The following is a 6,900-nucleotide window of genomic DNA, read 5'->3' as shown; positions in this document are numbered from 1 at the left end:
CTAGATGGTGCATACATGAATTTGGAAGGAACAGCGCGAACACAAAGTAAGTTTGCTTACTAACTAAATGAATAAGCTTGGTGTTGCATGCATGAGGCAATTGTTACCAGCTCTCGCAAGGCTGATGTGATGAAAAACGCCGGCAGTGGGAACCAACGCTTCGTGTTGCCTCTCGCTTCCACGTCTCTAAAACTTGAGATCACGTGAGCTCCAACACTAAGCGTGCAGGAGTACAGCGCACATAGAGCCACCGGCCATCTCGGCTTGCCTAACGTTTCCACCTGCCTCGTTGCCTCACCGTTGCGAGGGTTCTCTTGTGCCCACAGCGTACGGTGTGCAATCGCATTGCACTTCGAGTTCGTATGTACAGAACATCGTAGCGACATTTATGATGAAGGCAAAAATTTGCCTCGATCGCCCATATCTCAATAAAAGGGTGAACCTAAAAACCTAACATCGCAATGAAGTATGTTTTGAAATTTAGTGTTCGAAATTTTGTGTTGGCACAGTGAAATTTGCTTGACAGTAATGCAGTGGTGCAACTGTAGGAAGCAGAATCTTGATGTAGGACTTCAAACATGTTATAAAAAATTGTCAAAAGCTGGCAAGCTTAAAAAATTCTTTGTAGCACACTTACAGATTCCCAACTCCACGGCAAAAACTAATATTGCAGTGCTGTAAACTGCATCAGTTAAAGCATCTAAAGTGGACAAACTTTACAAGTTGGCAGGTATTTAAAATGCCCACGACGGGCTTTCCAGAAGGCCTACTTGGAAATCACTGGTATATTTCATGGCGGTGTACAATATACATCAATTTTGTGCACTTCAGATGTATGTATTATGTGAATTTAACAGAATCGCGGTATACTTATTGCCAAGTATTATTGCTGAGTAACTTGGTACTTAAATCGTGACGTAAATAATCTGCTTGCAACATTCAATAGCTTTTAGTTTTAAGTGCCACAAACCTCATGAAATTTCGTTCAATGGATGCTAAGCAAAACAATTTCTCGGTTTCCATGTATTTATATAGGAGCTCCTGAGGCAAGGCTTCCTCTTAAGCACGTGTAGCAAGTCTGAGTACTTTGCTGCCTTGAAGTAAAATCACTCTTTTAGCTGTTAGCTTCACTTGCTCCAAATGTGCAATAAAGGTGCAAGGCCGCTGTGGAAGGCAGTAAAATAATTTGGAAGCTGCACTACCAGCTTTCGTATTGCAGAATATTCATCTGTACCGCTTGGACACATTAAAGCTGGATTCACACGATGGGACAGATTGTCGATTCAATCTGCAGAAAACTATGAGGTGGCTGAGCTGCAACGAATCGTGCCGTTAGCAGCCGATCTGCGTCGTTTTTGCATGTGGTGCGATTTGGCGGCACTGAGCTTCGTCATGTTCGTCCACAGGCTTAATCGGCAATCTTTCACATTGTGTGAATCCTGCTTAACACGCACTCATCCCTCCTACTGGTCTGCTGTGCTGTGGAGGAGTCGAGGATTGCTTTCGACGGGCAGAAGGTCGAGGGGTGCAAAAGCATTACAAATGCACCGTACGCGCTACCTGTGGTGTGTTGGCTTCTTGTGCCTGTAAAATTGCACTTCTTGAAGACAAGTGGCCTGTAGGAAGACGTGTGGCTGTTAACAACCATTCCTGTGTGAGTTCAGCTCCTTACCTTTTCCTCTATCTCACTCATTCCATTCAGTCATGTGGAGGGTAATCTGAGGTGGACAGTCGGAGGCATGCTGACAAGGAAAACAACACGTAAGGCAGGGCCAATCTGGCGAGCAGTTTTATTGACACACGACACTGGGATCTGCCTTTTTACAGAGCGCACAACACCGATTCTATGTACAGAAAGCAAGGGGAAATGATGTTGAACACGCATGTCCAAATAAATATCCTAAACCTCTGCTGCGGCAGCGGCACACGAAAATGCCCGACCTCGTTGTTTTCTGCACTGGAGGCCACAGTTGTCATCTATTTTCTAACTGCATCTACGCCTTGAAGCAAATGTCATTAAAATGTTCTTGGCCACTGAGCGAACGGCCACATCAGAGCACAGCCTGTAGAAGCGTGCTTATGGAAGTTGTTCTCGACATCCCATGGTTTTCTGTAATCCTCTAGTGGGGAGGCTTGTGCTATGACACCCTCTTGAATATGCTAAGTCGACTTTCCGACAATGCCTCATTGCCTAAATTAGAGTCACGGTGAATTAAAGAACCCACGCAATGAATTTCACCAAATCGTCGATCAGCATATCACTTAGTGCATGGCCGTACTTTTAAACCTGTGTATACTGTAGGCACCTATACAGCCACACTTTTTAGACCCAGCCATGATGCATCGTACCATTGTTAAGATAAGTATTGTGTTTGGCACATTTCAGCCACACATGGCCCTCGTGACATAAATGTGTCACTGAATTTTGCGGGTCAATCTGCAGCAGGCTTTCCAATAATTAATCCCATGGTGAGTTCTGCCTGCCGAGAGGAGACCTCTGTCTGGTCTTGGCACGTCACACAAACATAGGCAGGCAACATTGTGTTCTTTTTCTTGCATTTTCAGCCAACACGGGACGCGATTAGCGTTTTGAGCATAACAGACAGCCATAACGACGCTGTGTACACTTATTTGTCAGAAATTAAAATAATGTTTCCGGGACAGGCCGCATCTGTAACTTGTTGCTGCGGTCAACCACGTATACAGTGCACCTGCTTCTTGTCCACTGTCAGATTTGATTTTGTGAAAATTCAGCGCTTGCTTTAATTCAGCAGGCTGCTCAATACCAACTGTTAAAACTCGCCATCGAACAGCTTGGCAAGCGCATTGTTGAAGTGACAACTACACGTGCAGGCTTGTGCATTATGTTATCTCCCGAGTGCAATGCGTGTGAAATCAAACTTCATGCACTTTTTAGTGTGCACTCATAGTTTGGACGAGTGTTGCTTACACATTTAAGGCAATGCAGCCGAATTAGAAAGCCGACTTAACATTCTTGGGGGGAGTCTACTGGGCAGGGCTTTTTTGGGGGGAACTGCAATAAGTATAGAAGGCAGACCCTTGCAAGCAAACCCAAGTGACTGTGAACGGCACCAACAACAAAAACGTCTCTGGCTGGGACATGTGACAATACCATAACAACATGGGCATGCTAACTGCGGTTATGCTCAAGTAGAAGCTAGTCGCACATATAGAGAATACTTTGCATTTACTGAACCATGTTAAAAATAATGCTTGCGACAAGTATCGCGGATTTGTATTTTAGCACCAACTGTCTTCAAATAATTACTGGAACACATGCCCTGATATATAACGTTAAAAAAGTAATATAAAAATTGTGGTGTTCTGTTAACAACCAAATTTAATATAGCAGTCACAACATCACAAGCTTGCGACTGCTAACAGCATGACGTAATGCTGCCTCCTAGTTTCTTTCCTACCTCCATGACAAAACTGCATCATCTGCTGCAGGCAATCTAAAAAAATTTATACATTACAATTAATTTATAACTCACTCTTATAAGCAGTCACCATGGTTAACTGAATAACTGCAGCTAGTAAAATTCCTGTGCAGCAGGTCTTTACTGAGCTTCAACTGAACCGTGGCTAGCATGCTCATGTAACAGCGGTGGAATCATCGGCACTAAGTACTAAGAGGAAGCTTTGACTCAGGCCCTGTTCATATACACAAGGTATGTCTCCATCAGGAAACTGCTGAAACAACCTGAAAAAGATTTGTTCCATGAACAAAATTACTGATGGTCATAGGACTTTTGTGTAGGCCTTCAGAAATTATGAGTGAACATCAATAAATATGTAAAAAATTTTGAAGAAATGACTCAGAAATGTTAAAACTTCAATAACTCCACAACGAAAACATGCACGCAAACAAGAGCATTTGAAAATGAGCAGGAATGACATCCTAAAGTGCAATTTGCAAGCATCGGTTGTGTTTGTCATGCAACATTTATAGATATCACGTTTACGGAATGCAGGCACAGCTTATGGCTGCATGTGATGTACCAAATTTGCTCACTTTAAATACTATCTGCTGTTTACAGAAGTACAGTATTCATTTTCACCATGAAGTTGTAGTGTTATGAAAACTGCATCTGAATTTCTTAATATTAAATTTTTATCAAATTCTGCAAAATTTTCAAGAGTCCTAATGAAGTTCGGTGACCACCAAAAACAAGAACTTGACTTCATCATTCGAACACAACAGATTTGTTTTAAATTGGCTCAGTAGTTACCAAATGATAGTTTATCTGCATTTCACATTACATACTTGCATAAAAATTTTGGGGGTTGGGGCTGCAAGCTGAAGCTTTGTCTTAAACGATGCAAGACAGTGGCCACCAGGTGTCACATACAAGTGAAGTCATTTGTTGTAATTGACAATCTTTTCACTTGCACTGAGAAACTAAAAAAAAAAAAAAAAATATGCAGTGGCACGTTTAGGGATAATGTTTGTGTGGCATCTTCTTGGACGTACAGTGAAATCCCAATAACTCAAAATGTCCTAATTCAAATTGACAGATAATTCGAACTAGTACTCTGTTAGTCCCGGCAAAGTCCTATATAGTACTTGAGTAGAGAAAAATTCCTGCGAATTCAAACTCCTTCCGGAAATGGTGAAAAGTTTGTTATTTCGAACAAAATTTCCCACTCCCACGGAGCCCATTTTGGACAAACCCGAGCCAAAGGTTGAGGTTCGATGCGTTGCTAGCTGCTGTAATCTCGTGTGCCGTAAAAATGGCGAGGAATGACACGCGGGATGCCGAGGCCGAACCAGAGCAAGCAGAGCGACGCGTGCCCTCCTTTCCCACAAAAGGAGCAGAAAGGATCACGTTGCTGAGTGCTCGGTCACGTCATCTCCAACATAGGACACGTGGAAGGGCAGCACACATCGAGCCACCATCCTTCTCAGCTCACTCTAACACGTTTTCCCTTGCACCCACAGCGTACGGACTTTACACGGAACCTAGGTTTCTTCCAGCACATGTCGCTTGCTTGCTGATGGAGGAAAGATGTGACTTTCAATGCGAGCCCAGTGATGATTCTGGCGTTGTGCGCTGTATCGCACAATTGACTGGGCGCTATACTTAAAGGTGCTATCCTTAGTTCAAACTCCGTCTTATTCAAACAAATTTCCAATCCCCTCGAAGTAAGAATTAACGAGATTCTACTGTATCACCAAGACCAAGTAAAGAAGGCAATACTCAAGCAGTATGCAGTAAACAATACTGGAACAAACACGGCCTCAGTGTGCAACTAGCTGCAAGTGAACTGTGCAGTCTGCCATACGCGAGCGTGCATGAACAACTCAGCCTCTCGCTTACAAGAAGTTAACACGTGTAACATAAGGGCAACAGAGGCTCACTGCAGTGAAACCTTGCAGCAGAAAGCTGGTGGAGCTCTTTACTAGCTAGCAGAGCGCTTTGGCCTGGAAACTTTTTGTGAAAGTGCACTGTGATTCGACACAAGTGGCACTGGGGGTCACAAAGTCACTTTTGACACTAGCAAGCCACTAGCTAGCTACTGGACTACTAGCTCACTAGTGAGCTAGTGTCAAAGTGTGACACAGTGGCTTCAGCTGGCAAGTGAGATTGGCCAGTCACAGCAGCGAGCTGGCATGCTATGCTGGGGCAGTAAACAACCCCTTCACGAAAATTTTGGTTGTACAATATGCTCTATTTCATACATAGCGGGCGAAGCCACAAAGGCTAGCGATACTTTTCTCATTGCTTGTATTTGCGACCTAAAAGTGGAGGAGCATCAGATACGAAATAAAGGCAAGATTACGCATCATGTAATTTGATTTAGCATTAAGTCACATACTTTTGTTACAAATATGCGTAATTAATACGTGAAAAGCGTCGCATATGTGAACATATTTACCACCGAGCGAGTGAAGTGACACGTTTCTGCAACTAGCGGCCACAGTGCACCGCTTGTTCTTGCAATCAAAACGTATGCTATGCTGCACACTTGAAGTACAAAAGTGCCCAAATAATGTGTGACTTGACACAACCTTAAGTTTACAAGTTGTAGCTGTAATAAATCAGGCAACGTTACTTGTGTAGCTTTTGCAGCCTGCCAAGTATGAAATGGTACATAGATGTTGGGATCTCATATAAAACCTGTTTTAAGACAGCGAAAAATTTTATGTGCGAGTTATGAGAGGATGCGCTATGAATAGCAGATCAAAAGTAGATATCTTTAATACCTAAACCGAGAAAGAAAACACAAGAACGAGGCCATTACCGCTTGCCAGAAGTGAGCCATGTCCCAGAATGTGCGACTTCTTGGCATGATTTCCGAAAGTGGGTGCTGGAGGTGGCACCCAATTTTGGGCATGCATGCAGGACTGCATGCATCCAAGATATTTCATGCAGTGCATTGAAATATCTTGGAGGCGGTGTGTTGGGATTCACATCCCAATTTTGGGCATGCATGCAGGACTGCATGCATCCAAGATATTTCATGCAGTGCATTGAAATATCTTGGAGGCGGTGTGTTGGGATTTACATCACATCTGCTAACCATCAGGCGCACATGACGTCAGCTTAGGCGCTATTCAAAGGCCGCTAACAAGAAAACTAGACAATTACCAGCCCTGCAGCTTTGCTAAGATTGCTTCAGTAGTGTGTACTACAGTCAACGTCTGATTTTTCGGACTCCCTAGGGGCCGTGAAAGCGTCTGAAAAAATTAATGTCTGCCTTTTACTGCCCTCAAGGGCTCAAAACGCCACAGGCATGTCCGAAATAGGTTTAAAAGCCTGCTAATACACTTTTTTAGAGGTATCAGTGGTCGTACTGTGATAGGAGACGGCGGGTACACGCGTGTAAAGCAGGGTGTCGGAATGAAATCTTTTTCATTCTGGTTTTAGTTTCATT

The sequence above is a fragment of the Dermacentor andersoni genome, chromosome 9, assembly GCF_023375885.2.
Source record: "Dermacentor andersoni chromosome 9, qqDerAnde1_hic_scaffold, whole genome shotgun sequence".
Classification (NCBI taxonomy): domain Eukaryota; kingdom Metazoa; phylum Arthropoda; class Arachnida; order Ixodida; family Ixodidae; genus Dermacentor; species Dermacentor andersoni.
The sequence above is the reverse complement of the archived record's forward strand: the minus strand, read 5'-3'. Positions refer to the sequence as shown.